Below are 20613 nucleotides of genomic sequence, written 5' to 3' on the forward strand. Positions count from 1 at the left end.
GGGGCAGTGACGGGATTTGCTAAAGCTTTTATGCAACACGAGACAGTGAGAGAAAAAAGTGGGCGAGGTCAAGGCCTCGGGCACACACACCGTGCTTGGAGGAGTCCAGACCACATGCAGTTTGGCTTGCGCCTCTCCTCCACTGGCCTCACCTCCTCACTTTCAGCCTTCAGAAGGCTTAGGTTCTCCAACCCTCTGGCAGGGCTGGTGTTCTTTCTTCCAGACCATACCTATTCTCTTCCTTTAGGAAAAGCCCCCGTGGCCTCTTCTCACACATAAGGGAGCAGAGCCCCCCAGGCTGTCTGCAGTGACGTGCCCAAAGTCACCAAGCACATGGGTGGCCGAGTCAAGCTTTATACTGAAAGCTTCTAATGGGGGTCTGTCCTCCAACCCCAGCCTGGTTGATGAGCATCTTTCTAGAACATGCTTTTCTCTTGGGCTCCCTTGATAGCTCCTCACCAGTGTTTTCTTACTTAATTACTTTCCATGTAATCTGCTCCTGCAGACTTGCTCTCAGTAGGGCCAGCATGTACAGCTTCCTTCACGCATTTTCTAGAAAATATGCACGCTCCGTCATTTGGCAGGCACTGCCAGAGGTAGGAGAGGTCTCTGCTGTGTCAATCTCCACTCCCATGTCACTGTTAGTTTTTCAAAATGAAATGGAAATGTTGCTTAGCATTCCAGAAACCACAGGCTGACAAAACTAGTTTATCTTTAGAGCCGGTTTTCATTTGCTCAGCGCCATGGCCCACTGAGGGCCAAGGAGCATTCAGCGGAGACCAGGACTTCACCGTGGCCTCTTGGTTGTGCATTCCAGTTGTCTGACCTGAAAGAGCACAGGGGCAAGAGCTCATGGGTGGGGGTGGAAGAAGGGGTTTCAGACAAGAGAGGCCAAGGGTTTTAAGTTCTATTTTTCAGTGGCCATTGAGTAGGATATTAGATAAACCTTGTACCTTATCTGTGTCTTTGGCAAAATAAAGAGGATAATAATTTTAAATTAATTCCTTCATCAGTAAGTGCAATATATATATATATATATATATATATATATTTAATTTTAAATGTCCAGGTAAGCTGTGGCATATGATTAGAATGGCTTTAACTGGGTGTGTTCTGGCTATGCCTCATAGTAACCCTGGGACTTTGACCAAGTTCCTTAATCTTAGCGATCCTTAATTCTTTCAACTAGAACAAGAGAATAACAATTCCCTTCTTCTTAGGGTTGTTGTTGGGTTTCAGTGAATCAATATATGTAAAGCACTTAGCGTATGTCTGGCATTTCTTTAGCGCTCAGCCCAGCAGTCAGAACAAAGACAAGTCGCTTAGGTGTCCAGAATTGTGGATCTACTCCATCTGTTGTTTCATGGCACTTGAGAAGCTGATGTTGAAATTTATGTGGAAGATCAAAGACAAAGAATAACAAGTGGTAGTTTTGAAAAAGAACAAAATGGGAGACTTCCCTCACCAAATTTCAAGACTTCAATAGTTTATAGCACTGGTGCAGATACTTAGCGGTATAGGAATCAAAACATTGACCATGGAAACAGAGAACAACAACAAAAAACATACTCGGGGAAAATGTGATAGAAGAAAGCAGGAAAGGATAGAAAATGGATGATCCATATGGTGAAGAATAAAAACATACCACACACCAAAAAATCAATTCCAAGGGCATGAAAAAGCCCTACATGAAAGCAAAAACATCACGCTTTTACAAAGAAATGTAGGGAAAGCATCTTTGACTTAAGGGTTAGGGACTAATTCCTTAAACATTAAATAAAAAAGAAAAACAGTGGCGTTCCCATCGTGGCTCAGTGGTTACCGAATCCGACTAGGAACCATGAGGTTGTGGGTTCGATCCCCTGGCCTCCCTCAATGGGTTAAGGATCTGGCGTTGCCGTGAGCTCTGGTGTAGGTCACAGACGCAGCTAGGATCTGGCATTGCTGTGGCTCTGGTGTAGGCCAGCAGCTACAGCTCTGATTCGACCCCTAGCCTGGAAATCTCCATATGCTGCGGGAGCGGCCCAAGAAATGGCAAAAAGACAAAAAAAAAAAAAAAAAAAAAAAAAAAAAAAAAAAAAAGGAAAACAGTATAGAAAGATAGTGACAAATTTGACTCTATCAATTAAAATTAAAACTTGTTTTTAATGAAAGACACCCTAAACAAAGATTAAAGGTAAGCCCGAGACATGGAGAAAATATTGGAAATACAGATACTTGATTAAGGCCTAGTATCCAGAATTTAAAAAGAAACTACAACTCCTTAAGGGAAAAAAAAAAAGGCAAACAATAATTGCCAATAAACACATGAAAAGATGCTCCAGGTCCTCCCAGCTAATAAACTATAAATCAAAACAACCAAAAAATACCATTACTCACTTATCAAGGTGGCCAAAATTTTATTTTATTTTATTTGCTTTATAATGATTTTTATTTTTTCCATTATACCCAGTTTACAGTGTTCTGTCAATTTTCTACTGTGCAGCAAGGTGACCCAGTCACACATACGGTGACCAAAATTTTAGAATTATGATCATAATAAGTGTGAGCAAAGGTGTGGAGAGATGAAACTTCTCCCATATGGCTTTGTTCCCGGTGGTAATCGCTGTGAGCTAGAGACTCTGCTTCCTGGCATATAATCTATGGAAACCATAACGGCATATCATGAAACAGGAGATTTACAGACCATAGATTGCAATGTTGTTCGTAATAGCACACAATAAGGGGAAACTACCTATATGACCATAAGCTTGGTTAAATAAGTTATAGTATTATAATAATACCATGGGATATTACATAAGAATTGAAATGAATGGATATTAACATAAACATATCTCAGAAACATAATGAATGTAAAAAGCAAACTACAGAAGAACAGGTATAACAGGATACCATTTGTATAAAGCTTGAAAGTATATAAAAGAGTCCTACTTGTTATTCTTAAGACACATGTTGTGAAGCATAGTATAAAACATGAATGTGAATGATAAACACCAATTTATGATGATGGCTACCTGAGGGTAGCTTAAAGGTGGGCTACCTGGATGATTTCAATTATAGTTGTCATCTTTTACATTAAAAAAAAAAAAAACCTAAAGCAAATCACTCAAAATGTTGAGATTTGATAGAGGTAGATGATGGGCAGATGAGGGTTCCTTGTGTTATTTTCTCTCACTTGGTACATCCTTATAGAATTTCATAATCCATTTTAAGAGATTTAAAATGGGCTTTCCCTTCCACCACAAAGGAAGGTGAAAGTCTAATGGTTTGCTGTTCAGGCACTGATGTATGACCTGCCACTTCCTTCCAACAGCCCAGGAGAGGTATCCTTAGTACTGCACCCAGGGCCCGGCTGCAGAAGGGCATGCAGTAAATGAAGATGGAAAGAAGGGAAGAATGAATGGATGAATGGACCTGTGTTGGGAAAGAGAATATGCCCGATCATATACACTGTGCCCTTTCTGTCATTAAATCATACTTGGAGAGTCATTTCCATCTCATCCATCTCACTCAGCCTGAGTTGCCATCTAGTCCAATCATTCAGGGGAATTACATTTAGGGACCATTTCTTGCAGGACAGCGAGGAGCTACAATTTAGTCCTGGCTGTGCTCCGAATTCATGAGTGGATTTTTTTCAGCAGCATGTGATGCCCAGAAGAATGATCCTCTCTCAGAGTAGGGCACTGCTGTCTTTCTTATATTAGGGAATAATAATAACCACCAACAAACCCAAGGAAGCAGAATCAGCAGGGAGACCTTCCTCTTTAATTCAGGAGCTCTAATGAGTCACAGTCCCACCATGCAGAGGACACAATTCTCCTTCATCAATAGAAGATTATCCATGTCGGGTGTATTTTCTTCTGCAGCCTTGCTGCTATTTCTCCTTCACTTCCTTCTCTGGTGCTGCTGCTCCTCTCTGTACCTGCATGCACACACATGTGAAATATATGTCAGAAGGAGGATCCAAACTGCTTTATTCACTTGGCTGGCTTGGAATTCTAAGATGCCTTGGGTGTCATTCCAAGGAAATGTAATATGGACCAGGGAGCTTAACTGGTTGGCAATGGTGCTAATGAAGGTAAAGCCTTAGGGTCCCTCCCCCAAAGCCAGAACGATGGACGCCGTTCAGCAGATAGAGAGCATCTTGAATGTCAGCAACTGTATCGTCGTTTACACGGGGAGCGACGTCAGACGAGGTAGGATGGTGTGAATCATGGCAGATATACCACCACCAGGGGAACTCAAAATTGGCCCCACCCTGGTGAGTCTGCGGATTCCTTTGATGAGAAAAGGAGGGTGTCCTACACGGCTAAAGGCAATGAGTGACGTCCTAGCTCACTTATAAATGTGGAACTGAGGAAGCGGCCTGGGCCAACATTACCATCTTTATTGCTCACAAGTAGAAAATAGAGACCTGGTCTTTCTCACTGTCATTTTTGTGACTTTTCTGACTCTGAGGGTACCTAATGAGGAAGAATGTGCCAAACTCCAGCAAAGAGAAATTTCGGCTGAATCTTTGGGGAACAAAAATAATCATGGTGAAATCCATTAGACCATGTAGTAGGTTCCCAAGGGAGGTGATGTAACCCTCGTAGCCACAGTCATTTCAGTGTGACGGAAGCTTGCATTTGTGAGCAGACCCCCGGGGAACAATCCTGCCCTGAAGAGGGGATGGGAAGGTGATAGGCCAGATGACCTAATAGATCTTTGCCGACTTAATTTCTGGGACTGTAAGATCCTAATTAAAATGAACGATATTGCCTATTATGAACTCATTACATTAATATTCTGTAAGGTCTCTAGGCAGCCCAAGAGGGGTTTAACTGTTTCTTCTTGCCAGAGAGTCAGAGTCCACGAGCCACCTTAACTGTGTACCTGTGCCCACACACAGACTTCTTCCCAACAGTGCTTGACTTGAAGTCTTTAAAAGACATTAGAGCGCATATTATGAATTAACATTTTATTTGGAGTAATCCAGTGGGATGAGAAGCATGCTTTAATATCCTTGAGAACGCTCTGACAATAAATATTCTTCTGGCAAATAACACAATGGCAAGCTGGTCCTGTGATGGTGGCAGCTGTCTCCCCATAACCCCCAGGACTGAAACTGGATCTCTCACATGCACCCCCGACTTTTCCCTTTAGCTTCAACTGATGATTGAAAGGGAATGTGGATAGCTGGGGAAATCTTAGCAGAGGTCCTGCCATCATGGACCAGCCCAGTTTTCCACTTATGGTAGCCTCGCTTTCTTGACTGTCCTCTCAAAATACACACTCCAGTGAGCAAATTCAGACAGGACCACTGGTGGGCTGGCCAAGGCTGCTTTGAGAACCACTGGTGAAGGTGCCCAGGGCACTTTACCGCCAAAGTAGCAGCAATTTAGGGCAGGTGAAAAAGCTAGGTGATTCCACTGCCCACATGTGTTCCAGCTGCAGGACAAGAAGAAAGGGTGGTGACAGCCAGCCGGTCAGCTACTTTATCAGTCTTGTCCCATCTTAAGGATTCCCCCAAAGGTTCATGATGGACCACCGAACCCTACTTGTAGAAGTAGACACTGGGATGCATCAGAGAATATCAGGCTCTACCCATTTTAAATTTAAGTGGGCTTTGATTAGCCTGCAGGGAATTTCCATGGAAACTGGCAAGCTCACTTTGCCACAGCACAAGGGTATGACATCAGGTAGGCGGGAGGACTGGAAAATCCCTGTCCTTTCCAGAGTCAGTGGGTGTCACCTCACTTTGAAGTCATCCCTGGCTCCTTCAGGCAGATCCCAGGAGCTCCCATTTCCATTAGAGTGTTTCTAATATGTAATTGTCCGGGTGCATATCAAATCCTACCGGCATGGGGGAGACTCTGGTACTTTATCTGTTTCCCCCAGAGTATAGCTCAGTTCCTGGTATAGAAAGCGCTTCATAAAAACGTGTTAGTTTTTTACAGTGATATCTTAGAACGCTGGCTTCTTCGTCTGTGAAGTGGCGTCATAATAACTACGCAAATGACTGTTCTCAGGATTAAATGTCAGAATAGAAAAAGTACTTAGGGCAGTGGCCAGTACTTAAATAACATGTATTTCATCCCCACCCCCCACTTTTTTTGGTATTGGAAAATTATTTCTGGTTCTGATAGATAACAAGCAAAAAGTGTTTTTTAAAATAGCAAATAAACCAGAATATTGCACACTTGAAGTGGTTGTGTGCCAGTGTTACTGGACTTCTAGAATAGGTCAGCAATGGTATCCCACCTAGCATGTGGAGGTTATATCAGCTCCAGCCCAAATTCCTGGGCATTCAGACCTTCTCCTCTTCATGCTTCGTAAATAAGGGAGATTTCTGCAATGTTCAGACTTGATTCTATTTCAGACATCCATGAAATAAACTTGGAGAATGGGTAAGCCATTATCATCAGTAATGATAAAAATGACTACTGGGAGGTGGCCCTGTTTGTTCACTGGTCCTCAAAATTTCACCTGTGTTGTCCCAGAATAGCTCCATGTCCTCCCTGTAAATGCCCCTAAAGGGATCGCCTTCTTTGCTTTACTTCTACAAAAGAGTTCCGATAGGGGTGATTTGTAAAGGAGATCTGTGTAGGCTGCCCTGGAGTGAGATGCTGGCTTTGCAGGGCCATCCTGAGACTGTTTGGCAGGGACATAGAATCGTCCGCTTCCAACCAGGGTCAGGTTTCCACATTCCTGGCAGCTCTGAATTTTACCTCTTCCAGAGGGACTTACATCACTGCGTGCCCTGCAGCTCCGTCCTTTCTGCTGTCCTCTGACTGCTATCCCAGGCACTGGACCCATGAGAAGCAGAGTGGAGGCTGAGAAGAGGAGCAGGTGAATGTTACCCGCACCCAGTTGCCCCTTGAAAGCATGTCAGAGGCCGATTTCCTCTTGCTCTGTTGTGAGCCCAGTACCTGGCAACGGATCTGGCTTTCCAGCCCAAGCCCAATGCCACCTGGGCCAACATCCCTGGGTTCCCAGTTTTTCCATGGTCTCATCTCTCAACCACGTGAAATCTGTGTTGTCCTGGAGTCAGTGAGCAACTATCTTCTCTTTCTCCTGTGTTTGATTCCAGCTGAACTCCTGACTTCTGCTAGTGCATCCTCATTATTGGCATTGTCGCCTTGAAGGGCAGAAATTCCCCTACTCCTGCTCTGTTGCCCCAGCTGCCCTCTGCTGGCCATTGATGGGTATTGTGGTCAACCCTTTGTCACCCCGGGCATGGCACAGGAACTCTTTCTTTGCTCTTAACTAATTCTCAGGCTTTCTTTTCCTTCTTTTAAAAAAATGTGGTTGTACACTCTCAGAATTTTTCAAGCAACACTGAAACCCCCCACTTCTCCGTGCTCCCAGTGACCTGTCTCCTGGTTCCGCCATAAAGCATCTCGCACAGCACCAGGCACTGGCCAGGGCCTTGATTGAGTTGATCGTTGGTGATGTTGCCGAAATGGACATGCAGCACTGCTTGGGGTTTGGGGGAACTTGACAAACTGGAGGGCTTTGTGTTAGAGCAGGGTTTCTCAAACTTGGCACCACCGACATTTGGGGCCAGATGCTTCTGTGTTGTATGGGTCTCTCCTGTGCATTGCAGGACGTTTAGCAGCACTGCTGGCCTCCACCTTCCAGATGCCAGTAGCTCCTGTCCCAAGTTGGTTGTCCTCGCAGACAACCAAAAATGTCTTCTCCAGACACTGTCAAATGTCCTCTGGGGGGCAAAATATGGTTGAGGACCACTGCATTCGGATGTTGATACAATAGGCCCGCCTTCCTCAGAAGGACTTTCAATGCTTCAAGGGCAGTCTGTGCTCTGGGGCCATTCGGTGCTTTGAAGGACACCCTAGTTTCCTTTGGAGATGGATACTCGGCAGCTGCATGTGCTGGGGAGGGGGTCTCATGGACAGCGTCTCTCCTAAGGGCTTTCCATGAATCCTCCGGCTTCCTGCCGCCTGTCCTACGCTAGCACTCAGCTCCATCAGGCCCAAGCTCTACCTTCCGAGCCTTCCTGAGCCTCATCACTCAGGTGTCTCCTCCCTCCCCTTCCCTCCCTCACCAGCCACCCCTCGAGCTCTGGGCAGCTGCAGCCTCCTCTTGCCCAGGACCTCCATCCACTTTCCCCCTCCCACTGATTGGCTGAAAGTCTCTCCTCTGAGGGCCCGTCTTCCCTTCTGCGTCATTGTGGGCTTATTCTCACGACACCCTCCGTGACAACATGGGTTGTAATCTCTTCAGAGAGAAAGAGAAGTTAACCATGTGAGGCTGAGCGGTCATCTGTGACCAGAAGCCACTCCTCCGGCCACGTTGGAGCCCCCCCCATCTGCCTCCCCCAGCACCCCGGACTCAGGCCTCCGCAGCATGTGCTCAGATCACCTGTCTTTTGTCCATCCTTCGGACTGGCCTGTGTGCTCTTTAATTCAAGCACCGTGTCTTTTGCATCCTTGACATCGCCAGAGCTGAGGAGAGAGGCGTGCCCACTGCATAAGACGTGTTCAATAAAAGATTGCTGAATGCACGAATAATTCCAGTCTTGGGAAAAACATTCCTTAATTGAAATTCAGCAGCAATAGACTTTCGTGAACTTTAAGAAAGCTGAGGACAGAGGCTTTGACCTTCTTGTACATGTTTCTCCTCAAGGAGCGTATCTCTGCTTTAATATGTCAGAAGCTACATTCTGTCTCTGTGGTTACCTGGCATCTTGGACGGGAACATTCCTGATCTGTTTGTGATCCACTGCATTCTGCGGTGGGATGAAATCTGTTCCCCTGACAGCCGGGCTGGTGTGCCCCACTGATACTGCCACAACATGAATGCTGCAGCTTAATCCTATACCCTGACACAGAGACACCTTATTCTCAGTTTCAATTAATAGGCTATTGATGGTGTCCCCTTAGACAGCCATCTAAATATAAAAAGCAGGATGAACTAAGAGAATAAAGGCAAACATCACTTTCTTTGTAAAGGGTTCCATGATAGGATCTGGGAGCCAGCCCAACTTTACGGAAATCACTCAGAAAAATCAGACAAGCTTTCCTTCCTAGGGAACTTTTAAATTTGGAAAACCACCATCTTTGTCAGCTTTGATTAATATTTACTGGTGTGTGTCACAACTCATTTTATTAGCTCTTCCCTGGGACTATTAACAAACTCAGTAACAGAACATGTAACGGGACAGTTACGTTACAATTGAGGAAGCAGGGGTATTCAGAGACTTGGCAACTGGCTTAAATCCTGGGATAAATCTGGTGTCAGGCTGAGATTTGAAGGCACAGGTCTTTCATATCCAGTTACCAATGCACCGAGGAGGGCTGCTCCCCTGGGTCAGCTCTGGGGATTTGCCCCCCTGTCCCCAGTGCCCACCCATCAGACAAACTGAGCCACCTGGTAACTCCCCCTACACCCCGCCCCCCTCTGCAAGAAGCAAACTTCCAGAATGAAGAGGAAGCCAGCTCATGTTCCTGACACAGGTCACATCTCTCATTGGATTGTCCACTGGAGCATGTCACAGTCTAGACTGCATATGAAAGACAAAAAGCTCACTTGTCATCTGCCCTTCACTCTGCAGAGAGACTGCCCGGGAAGTGCCATGAAACGCTGCGTTACATATTAATTAGGAGGAACATATGTAGCATTGCTAAGCCAGGGGCCACGTGTGGCCGAGGCAGACTCACCAGAGTGAGTGAAGCTAGGGGCTAAACAGAGATCTGTTCAAGATGTAGGTGACAGGTTCTAAGGTCAGAGGCTGAGACCGAATCCTGAGATCGTCTTGCCTGCCTCCATGTAGCCTTCCGGCCCTCCTTGCTCCCTGGTGCTGCCCTTTGCAGCCCAGCTAGGTTCCTGTCCCATCAGAAGCTTCCTGGGCCTGAGCTTACCTTCTCATTCTCTGCTCCACGGCCCTTGAGATGGGTTGGGGAGGAGGCGCATCTGCTCCGTGGAAAGCAAGGACAAATGCGCGGAGCAGTCTGGGAGCAATGCACACACCTGAAAATACCACTCAACAGGGAGACAAGTCACACGCCCACCCCTTTCCTCACCCCTGCCCCTGGCCCCTCCGCCTCTGTGGACATGGCTTTCTGGGAGCGTTCATGAGAGGAACGTTATTCAAAGCTAGGGACAGAAGTCAGAATCCTAGATTGCTGCCTGCCCCTACTAGCTGTGTGGCCTTAGGCAAGTTCCCTAACCTCTCTGAGCCTTGCGTCTTCCTTAAACTGAGAATGATAGTACCCATCTCATCTCTGATGCAAGGTTGAACAAGATCCTGAGTACTGTATGGAAAGCATACTCCACAAACATGAATTATGGTGATGATGCTTTTATATTCAGCTATGTCAGGTATACCCTTCAAGCCTCAAGCCGAGGTCAAAAGACACAGAACCTCACACAGCGTGAGGCACCCAGCTGCTATGGTTATCCATAATTATCATAACTATGAGGATTCGCTGTCCTTCTTGCACCATTATGCTCTGTCAGGTAGAAAGACTGGGATACACCAGGTTATCACCCCAGCAGCCTTTCTTAGGCACTTGGAGCGTTCTTACCACTGGGTAGACCTGGTGGCGGGCACACAAACAGATTGAACACATTCCCTCCCCCTGGAGAGTGAACAGTCTAGAAACTAGAAAGCAAGGCAAAAGTTGGAAAAACAGCATCTTCTGATCCAGCAGTAGTCAACCTTTGCCAGCTAAGTGTCTAGAAAGTACACTTATATTGATCTGTAGTGCTACCCCTTACTATGACTCCTTACCAAGCCTCTCATTTCTTTCTCTTTTTTTCCTATTTATTTATTTTTGTCTTCTTAGGGCTGCACATGCCGCATAGGGAGGTTCCCAGGCTAGGGGTTGAATCGGAGCTGTAGCTGCCAGCCTACCCCACAGCCACGGTATCTTGATATGTGTTTTCTTTAGATTTGGAAACTTTTCCGCCATAATTTCTTCCAATATATTTTCTATCACCTTTTCTTTTTCTTCTCCTTCTGGAATCCCTGTTATGCATAGATTGACTCACTTTATGTTATCCCATAGATCTCAAATTGCTTTCATCTTTTTTCATTTGATTTTCTGTCTGCTCTCCTGATTGGGTGATTGCCATTATTTTATCTTCCAAGTCACTTATTCCTTCCTCTGCATTATTCATTCTGCTCTTCAGTGCCTTTAACTCAGCTTGTTTCTCTGCAAATGAATTTTCTAATTTTTCTTGGCTCCTCCATATATATATATATATATATATATATTTTTTTTTTTTTTTTCTATTTCTTGGGCCGCTCCTGCGGCATATGGAGATTCCCAGGCTAGGGGTCAAATCGGAGCTGTAGCCACTGGCCCTATGCCAGAGCCACAGCAATGCGGGATCCGAACCGCATCTGCAACCTACACCACAGCTCACGGCAACGCCGGATCCTTAACCCACTGAACAAGGGCAGGGATCGAACCTGCAACCTCATGGTTCTTAGTCGGATTCATTAACCACTGCACCACGACGGGAACTCCTATTTTCTAATTTCTTTCTAAAGGAATCTGCATTGCTGTTCATATCTGCTCTTAATTCCTTCATATTCACTCTTAATTCCTTCAGTATTTTCACTCTCTCCTTTTTGAACTTGGTGTCTGTTAGACTGCAGAGGTCTGTTTGACTCTTTGCTCCTTCAGGTGAATTCTCCTATTCTTTAACTAGGAATGGTTCCTAAGCTTCTTCATTTTGCTTATATTTTTCTTTTTCTGTGAATTTTGGAAAAACCACTACTGTAGTCTTGGAGGGCTATTTATATGCAAGAGTGCCCTTGAGTATTTTGTGTTTACTTTTTTTTTTTTTTTTTTTTTTTTTTTGGCATGAGGGCTGCTTTTGGTTTGGATGCCTGCTGTCTTCTTTTCTCCGTGCGTGCAGGCTGTTATCCTCATGCTGGTGAAGAGCCTGCACATGCTTCCAGGGAGATGGATGCAATAGACAGGGCTAGTAGCCAGTGCCTGGTTATGGGGCTCTTGACAGTGGTGAGGACCTCTGGGGAGGTAGCACTGGCTGCTCCTTGTTGCAGGGCCCTGGGAAGTAGCAGTGACCCTCAGGCAGGTGTAGGCAGGGCCCAGAGCATTTGGCAGTGGCAGCAGCAGGGCATGCACATTCCCAGAGAAGTGCATTGCCCTCCTCTGCGCCAATCCGTGAGGTGATTGGGGCTGCAGGTGGTGCCTATTCATGGACCCCTTGTGGTGGCAAATTGTGCCCAGCTCTCGAGTCTGAGATGGCTGGGGTTGTTTACCCCCGCTGCCTGTAGCCCATGCAAGGGGTGCCTTGCTGCCTGTAGTCCATGCAAGAGGTGCTCTGCTGCCCTTAGCCCTTGCAAGAGGTGCCCTGCTGCCCATAACCTGCACGAGAGGCGCCCTGCCACCCAAGAGCCTATGTGTGGGCAGAGAAAGATATTCCTATGGGGTCCTCCCCTCCTCCTCTCACTCTCCCCAACAGTGGTGCCTTGCTTCTCCTGCAGTCCCAGGGTTCTCCTGGGTTCCCTCAGCTGTGGCACTCCACTTCACAGCCCATGGCTCACTGCTCCCTGGGCCCTCAGGCTGTCCCCACACAACCAAGCCTAGTCCTCTCCCTGAAACTGATCACCGGAGCCTGAGTCTCAGTGCCCAGTCCCCACCTGAGTGTCTGAGGCTGTGGTGTCCAGGGCAGTGATTCTGATGGTTTGTGCAGCTTTCTCTCTGCTTTGCCCTCCTCAGTGTGGCTGCTGTGCTTTTCTCTGAGGTTTTGATGTCCCTCTGTCCCAGCTGGTCTCCCCATCAGTTAGGTGCCTTCCCAGGGTTCAGGTCCCTTTCCCCTTACACAGCTCCCTCTGAGGAGTGCTGGTTCAGCCTGATTCCTTGTTTTTTTCTCTTCTCATTCCCTCCCTCTCTTTCTTTTTTCTTTTTTTTGTCTTGTTGCCTTTTCTAGGGCCCCTCCCATGGCCTATGGAGGTTCCCAGGCTAGGGGTCTAATTGGAGCTGTAGCCACCAGCCTACGCCAGAGCCACAGCAATGCGGGATCCAAGCCACATCTGCAACCTACACCACAGCTCACAGCAACGCCAGATCCTTAACCCACTGAGCAAGGCCAGCAATTGAACCCGCAACCTCATGGTTCCTAGTCAGATTTATGAACCACTCAGCCACGAACAGGAACTCCTCTCTCTCTTTTTCCTTTTCTACCCAGTTATGTGGAGGGTTTTTTCCCCTTTTGTGGGGTTAAAGTCTTCTGCCAGGGTTCAGTAGATTTTCTATGTGAATCTTTCTACATGTAGATTTTTTGTTTGTTTGTTTGTTTGCTATTTCTTGGGCCGCTCCCACGGCATATGGAGGTCCCCAGGCTAGGGGTCCAATCGGAGCTGCAGCCACTGGCCTACACCAGAGCAACAGCAACGCAAGATCCGAGCCACGTCTGCAACCTACACCACAGCTCATGGCAACGCCAGATCGTTAACCCACTGAGCAAGGGCCGGGACTGAACCCGCAGCCTCATGGTTCCTAGTCGGATTCGTTAACCACTGCGCCATGACGGAAACTCCTACATGTAGGTTTTTTGCTTGTTTGTTTGTTTGTTTGTTTGATGTGTTTGTGGGAGAAGGTGAACACCATGTCTTACTCCTCTGCCAGCTTGGTCCCACCTCTCATTTCTTCTTAACAGAGGCGAGGAGCAACCACACGCCTCAGATTTCCTTTGTTGTCGAGGTCCCTTCCACCCACCGTCTCGCTCAAGAGCCTCCTGGTGGATCCTACTTCTTCACATCTTGAATTTGAGGAGAACAAGTCCTTTCTCTCCCTCGGGCCCATTGTCCATCCGGATGCTGGTGACAGCTCACTGGCCTGTGGCTCTTGTGTCTCCTCTTCACCAGTCTCCTGTTTGCAGCTACTTAAGCCAGTGCCCCACAACTTTCCCACTGCTTCGGAGGTGGCCTGGTTGTTCTCTATCCCTGATAATAGCGTTTGGCCTGTAAAAGCTAAGTCCAGTACAATATTTGCATAAGAGTTCAAGGCAACAGAGGATTTGTCATAAGGCAGTGGGTGATTAATTGTCAAATGAACTGCACAGACAGCCATGTTCTTACAGGAATGGAACCTTCCTGGGTTGTTTCTGGGAGTAAGTAGGGCATACATTATAAACAGGTGTAAATGAACAAGCTGGCTGAGAGGAAGGAGCTTGGAGTGGACACAGGAAATCCAAGGAATTTGCCTCTGGTGGGCAGTGACCAACGGTACCACACTGGAAATACTGAGCCATGAAGAGCTATTGCCATTGAAATTAGTCAAAAAGAGTTGAGTATCGATTATTTCATATGGTTCACCTTAAACTTTTGGAGGATTGGTAAACATTTTTATACTGAAAATATAACTTTTAAACTGAAAAGTTAACGTGGCTCTTTAAAATATAACTTTTAACCTGAAAAGTTAACGTGGCTCTTTCTGTGAATTGGAAGATACATCTGGAGCATAGTTTTGGTATCTTATTTGGCCATTAGTACTGACAGCTAACACTCATGGCATCCCTTCCATGTACGCTCCTCAGTACATGGCTTGTCTCATTTCAAATTCATAAAAGCTGTGAATTAGGTTAATATTTATTTTATATAGGAAAGCAAGGCTCAGAAAAGTTCATTAACTTGCCCAAAGTTATACAGTTGGTAAGTGATGGACCAAGTCTGTGACTCGAATATGTATGTATAGATCAGAAAGAGATTCTAAAACCATAGCCAAGGTCACTATCACTGCTATTACTAAATATTAGCTTCAGTTCCAAACTTCCAAGCAGCCAAAGCAAAAAGTACAGCACCCAGTCAGTTAGTCTTCACTGCATTTTCAGGAGAGACAACATTTTTCCTGGCACTGAATTCTCAAAGGGGTGTCTCAAGCTGGCCCTTAATCATGGTAGTATCAGCAACACCACTTCCATATTCCATTCTGGTCTGCCCTCCAGTGAGGCCTCCTCTGAGAGCTCTGGTCTGGCTGCCCCATCTGAATCCACACCCTGTGCTCAAGCACTCGAGGAAATACAGCCTCTGATTCTGCCCTGGGTCTGGACCGGCTTTCTCTTAGTTACATGTTAAGATTGTATCTTCAATTCCTATCCGAAATGGGTATGGAAAATAACACACGAAAACTGTGCTTACTAGAAAACTGGACCCTGTCCCCTGCTCATTCGATGAGGACTTACTGAAAATCCACTCTCAGCAGGACACTGTTTAAGGCAAAAATCACGCAGCAGGGAACTGCACAGGTAACATTCTAGCCCTATGGAGCCTCTATTTTTGTGGGAGGGCAGATAACACATAAAGAAATAAATATATTCCGCCAGGTAAGGCTAGGTGCTGGGAGACACGTAAGCAGGCTACAGGAGAGTGTGTGCTATTTTAGGGAGGGCTTGCTCAGGAAGCCGCCTCTGCATGGCTCAGCTTTCATCTCATGCCTTTCTATCTGACTGCATCACCTTTTCCTTAGCAACACAACACGGAATAAACATTGCAGAACCAAATGCCTTCCACCAAGTTGACCACTGAGCAGGGCAGGAAAATGTTCTGCTACTATTTGAGGCAGAGATTTTTTTTTTGCCAAATTGCTCGAAACAAAAATAACTGTTCGTACCAGCCCAGTCATTTCAATGGTAAATCTAATCTGAACCTAAGTTGTTGAATCCACACTTTTTCTGAATTTCCTTCCTGGATGCCAGAATAGAGTCATTTATGTAGCCCTTAGTATGGGCCACACCCTCAATACATATTATTAGCTCATTGAATGAGATTCCAGTAATCACGAAAGAAAGAGGCAACAGAGCAGGTGGTTGGGAAGCCGGGCTCTGGAGTCTAGACCACCTGGGTCTATACCTGAACCCTAAGAATTCCTAGTTAGTGATTATAGGCAAGCTGTTTCACCTGAGACTGGTCTTCTTGTCTGTAAACTGGATGTGACAATAGTATGTACCTCAGAAGGTTATTGTGAGGGTATATATTAATTTGTATGTTTTGACATTGAGAATATATCCGGCATATAGCAAGTGCTTATTATTTTAACTCCAACTTACAGGTGAAGCTATGGAGACTCTGAGAGGTTAAGTAACTTATCTGAGGTCATACAGGTCATGAGTGGCCGTATCAGCATTTAAACCTAGGTTTTTCTGATTCCAAATTCATGCTCCTCCTTCTATGACTGCCTCTGTCGCCATCAGGAGAACTTAATGTTTCCTCTAAGAGATTTAGATCCAATAACCATAGCAAAATTATAGCGAAGTCAGAAGGGGTCATGAGAGACTGGGTCATAAATTGCACCAGTGAAAGATCGATCGGTAACATTTATCAAGTGCTGTTGTGCTCAAGGCCTCCCACTCAATAAACCCTGGTGACATAGGTCAAGTGGGTTTTGCCTTTGCCTGATTTTCCGCTTCATTCCTTCGTTTGTTTGTTTGTATAACACTTACCGAGCAGTGGGGGATTCCTAGGAATACATGAAATACTCCTGTCCATAGTTGGGGGTGGGGGGTGGCTGGGGAGAAAAGGGCAGAAAACGCAGGCAAATGACAAACCGGTAGAGTACGTGGTCAGATGCTCCAGATGGTGGCCCCTGTCACAGCAGGACTGGAATGAGAAGCAGGAGCACGGTTGGTCCAAGGTAGGGCCAGGCACAAAGAGTTTGATCTGGATCCTGCAGGAAGTGACCAGCATAAATTAGCCAGGGTCCTCTGAATCAATGGTGTCGCATTTAACACCTAGAAAAAAAAGGGTTACCGAAGTAAGTGATGGGCAAAAACATTACAAATTCAACACATGTTTTGGGGGTAAGCGTTGATGTGATGGCGCCATATTTATAAAATGGGTTTTAACCCAGCAGCGTTGTTACAGGAAGAAATCTGAATCAGACACTCTCATGTTAAAGAATTTCTTTGGTTCGGTGACTGTATCCATCAGGATGAGGTCAGAAAGTTTTAATAGATTAATAAAAAGAATTGTTAACCAGCTATGTTATCAACTAGGTCACTAAACAGTGTAAAGACAACTTGACTGCATCACAGAGGTGGCCACTGCCGGAAGCAGCTCTCATGTCTATGGACAGCAAGGAAAGAGGTTGGAATTATTAAAACTTAGAAACGGAGGCGCTGGGCTCTGTAGAGACCAGGACCTACGCCTCTGAGGAGAGAGTGCTGACCCACTGCTGGTGTCTCTTGGGGGACACCGCGAGGCTGGTTCTGCGAGGGTTGAAGAAATTGCAAACGGGACTCAGCTGCTGCTGCAGGAACGTGAGGAAGAGGGCTGGGATGCTCCTCCCAGGAGTAGGAAGCAGACGAGGAGTCAGAAAGTGGCACACAGGAAGGAGACTGTCCCTTCGTCCTCCTCTAGTCTTGCAGCATCTTTCTAGCATTTCCTCTGGCCGGGTTTAACAGAGAACTCACAGTTAACTCATCGTTGTCAACACAAATGAGTGAAGACACCACGGGGACGAACATGACGTCAGCCCTCACCCTCAGCCTGGAGGGGAAGACAGACCGGGAAACCAGACAGCACAGGGTGGGATGTGTGATACCAGAGAAGGAACAGCTTTGGAGGGAGCACTGAATTCGAAATGATTATTCTTAGGGGAGCAGATAGGAGAGACGTCATAGATAATTCTTGAACTAAAGCGGTTTTGTGGGCCAGGCAGTACTTCTCACTGAAGAGAACATTCCACACAGGAGCAGCCTGAACAAAGCCATGGGAGCAGGAAGGAGTGGGGGGCAGTCAGAGTTCCCGAAAACAATTCAGCCTGGCTGGACTGTGGGATAAGACATGAAGGATGTGCTAAGATAAAGTTCATGAGGCCCACAGGGGTCAGATCCTGAAGACTTTTCTACGCCAGCTTGTTTGAACCCTACTTTCAGAGCAGGAAAGATTTAAACCAGGAGAGTGACATGACCAGCATTGTGTTTGAATGACACCTCCTGATTCCTCATGGAGAAGAAGTTACAGGAGAGCCAAGGAGGCCAGTTAGGAGATGTTGTAATATTCCCGTTGTGCAATGGTGAGACCCGATCGATGGCAGTAGGGATGGGGGCGGGGGGAGGGACAGGCAGGAGAAATGCTGAGGGAGTAGAAATGAGAGAAGCAGGAACTGCAGCGAAATAACTACAGGAGTCTGTGTTACTGGCTTCGGCCTCTCCATAGATGACAGGCCCTGCTCCATGATGAGTTAGCAGAGGTTGCCCTGTGGCTGAGGGAAGAGAGCCAAAGGATAAGATCATGACTTGGGTTTTGTGCCCATGGACATTGCAAATGAAGAGAAGGAGAGTAGTACCTTAAAAGGCCGAGGAGTTGATGCTGAACTCACCTTTAATAGGACTTACAGACGGAGGACATCCGCTCCTGCCTGCTTCCTAAGAAGGTGTTGCTCATTAGGAAGATGAAAACCACGCAGCAAGTCCAGGAATGACCTCCGGGATCTTGACACTTTCAGAAGATGTTGTCATCATTTCCCAGGCTATCATTTTTCCCTCTGTCCGTGTGATGGCAGGGAGGCCTGTGTTGGCAACAGAGCAAAAGGACCGCAAAGACCAACATGTGAATGGACTTGTCCTGGTGCGTCATGACTCATTCCTTAGCATGACTCCTGACCCGAAGCCTCCTCCTAAGTAGATGTCCAGAAATTGCTTTTAAAAATATTTTATGCTGTGACGGAAGGGAATTCAAAACTCAGAGGATGATGTCATAGCTCTCTTTAAGTTCTTGGGCGTGATGGCTCTCACAGCTGTTTCCATAGGCGACTGTCATTACGAGAGCCTGTGTTTTCCCTCTTTCATGTCTTTGGCATTGACATAGCAAACATATTCATAGAAGTAATAGAAAGCCAGCACGACAATAGAATTGTTCTTTTCAGGATTTCTAGAAGGCCTCCTTGGCCCTTGGTCTTCTCTTTATGTTCATTCAAATCATCTTCCTTTACAGACGACATTGTTTCTTGCAAGGGAAAAGATGGAATAATTTGTGGCCATGCAGGGGATTCGTGGATGTCCCAGAATCCGCAGAGCCACCTTATCTGTCTTATCCCTCTACCTCTGTGACATCTCTTCACATGCATTTTCATCCAGCCAACCACGCAGCACTACTCTGCAGAGCCCAGCTCAATAGCACCTCTTTCTCCCCAAATACTGCAGCCCACGGCACATCTCTGAGCTCCTGCGATGTCAGGACGGTAACTCCTTTGGCCCAAGTAGCCCAGAGAGCATGCCATGGCATCGCTCCGGGGGTGTAATCTGTCTTCCTAAACAGAGCGCCAGTCCCAGGACAACAGAGACTCTCAGCTACTGCTTTATGTGCATTGTGCATGCATTACCTCAGTGGTAGCCCTGACCCGTGTGCTCCTGGGCTAAGCCCTCGAGGTCACCAGCGTTTACCTACTGGCTGATCTCTGTCCCCTCTGCTGTTTACACTCCTGCCTCCTTGTCGTGCGCACGCACGCACACGCACACACACACACAGAGGATTGAGTAAACTGCTTCCTTTCTCTGATCACCCCATTTATCTCATTTATTCCTCCCCACAGGTGAGCCACGTTTTAAAATTTGCGCCATCCTGACGAACTCTCTCTCTCTTAGTAACATAACGCGCACGCACCTCAAGGTAGACCCCGTTTGATAAATGGGATGCAACACAGCTCTCAGAAGGAAATCAGCTGCCATAAAAGTTAATGCATTTAGTTCGTAAAGAAGAACTCTCCCCCCACACAATGGTAGCTTGGAAATTGGTGGATTCACTTTACGACCTTGTTTATTAGCCAGAACCACGCCTTGTTTGCTCCCTGCGATTTGTTTGGGATCATTAGGAAAGGGCTCCTGGGTGCCCTTCGCTGACACTTTATACACCAGCCTTACACACAGACCCTGAACACGAAGGAAAAGGCAGTCCTTATTTCTTCTAGGCGTTGATTTCTTCTTTCTAACCAGTTAGTGCCTGCGTCTTTCTCAAGTAGTTCATATTTGCAGATTTTCTGAGCATTTTTGCAAGACTGTGTTAGTTCATTGGAAGATGGAGCACAATTAACAACACAGTAAAAAGACTATTTGGGGAGTTCCTGTTGTGGCTCAGAAGAAAATGAACCTGAGTATCCATGAGGTTGTGGGTTCGATCCCTGGCCTCGCTCAGCAGGTTAAGCATCTGGCGTAGCCATGAGCTGTGGTGTAGGTCGCAGATGCGGCTCAGATCTGGCATTGCTGAGGCTGTGGTATAGGCCAGCAGCTTCAGCTCTGATTCGACCCCTGGCCTGGGAACTTTCATAGGCCAGGGTGTAGCCCTAAAAAGCAGGGGCAGGGAGACTATTTGGGATACAAGGTCAGGTCAGAGCTGAGTTCTAACATGACTCTACAGAATATTATTTTCCCTTTTAGGTAGTTGCCTCTGCCCTGAAAAAGTAGAGGAGAACTAACTGTCTCCTACTCTCAGGAGTGGCTGGCTGTCAGAAATAGGGTTTAAAAGAGCAGCGGAGAAAATATGAGAAAACCTGCTTACTGAGAACCCCGCTTCCACCTCTTCAGGTGCTTTAGCTCCGTCTCAGAGGGTGCATGGGAGAAAAAAGCCCGTACAATTTTTCACTTCAACCCCTTACCTCTGATGGCCACACTGTCTCCTCCTCCCAAAACCACCACTTT

The 20613-nt window shown here is 46.5% G+C and overlaps 1 long non-coding RNA gene across 1 annotated transcript; it reads right to left on the reverse strand.

Annotated features, from left to right (window-relative positions):
* On the reverse strand, positions 2385–20047 carry LOC110255527. The gene is made up of 2 exons (XR_002335969.1): positions 16525–20047; positions 2385–3922 (listed from the first exon to the last, which is right to left on the reverse strand). It is a non-coding gene; the product is annotated as an uncharacterized LOC110255527 (long non-coding RNA).

Source organism: Sus scrofa, chromosome 9 (assembly GCF_000003025.6).
Source record: "Sus scrofa isolate TJ Tabasco breed Duroc chromosome 9, Sscrofa11.1, whole genome shotgun sequence".
Taxonomy (NCBI): domain Eukaryota; kingdom Metazoa; phylum Chordata; class Mammalia; order Artiodactyla; family Suidae; genus Sus; species Sus scrofa.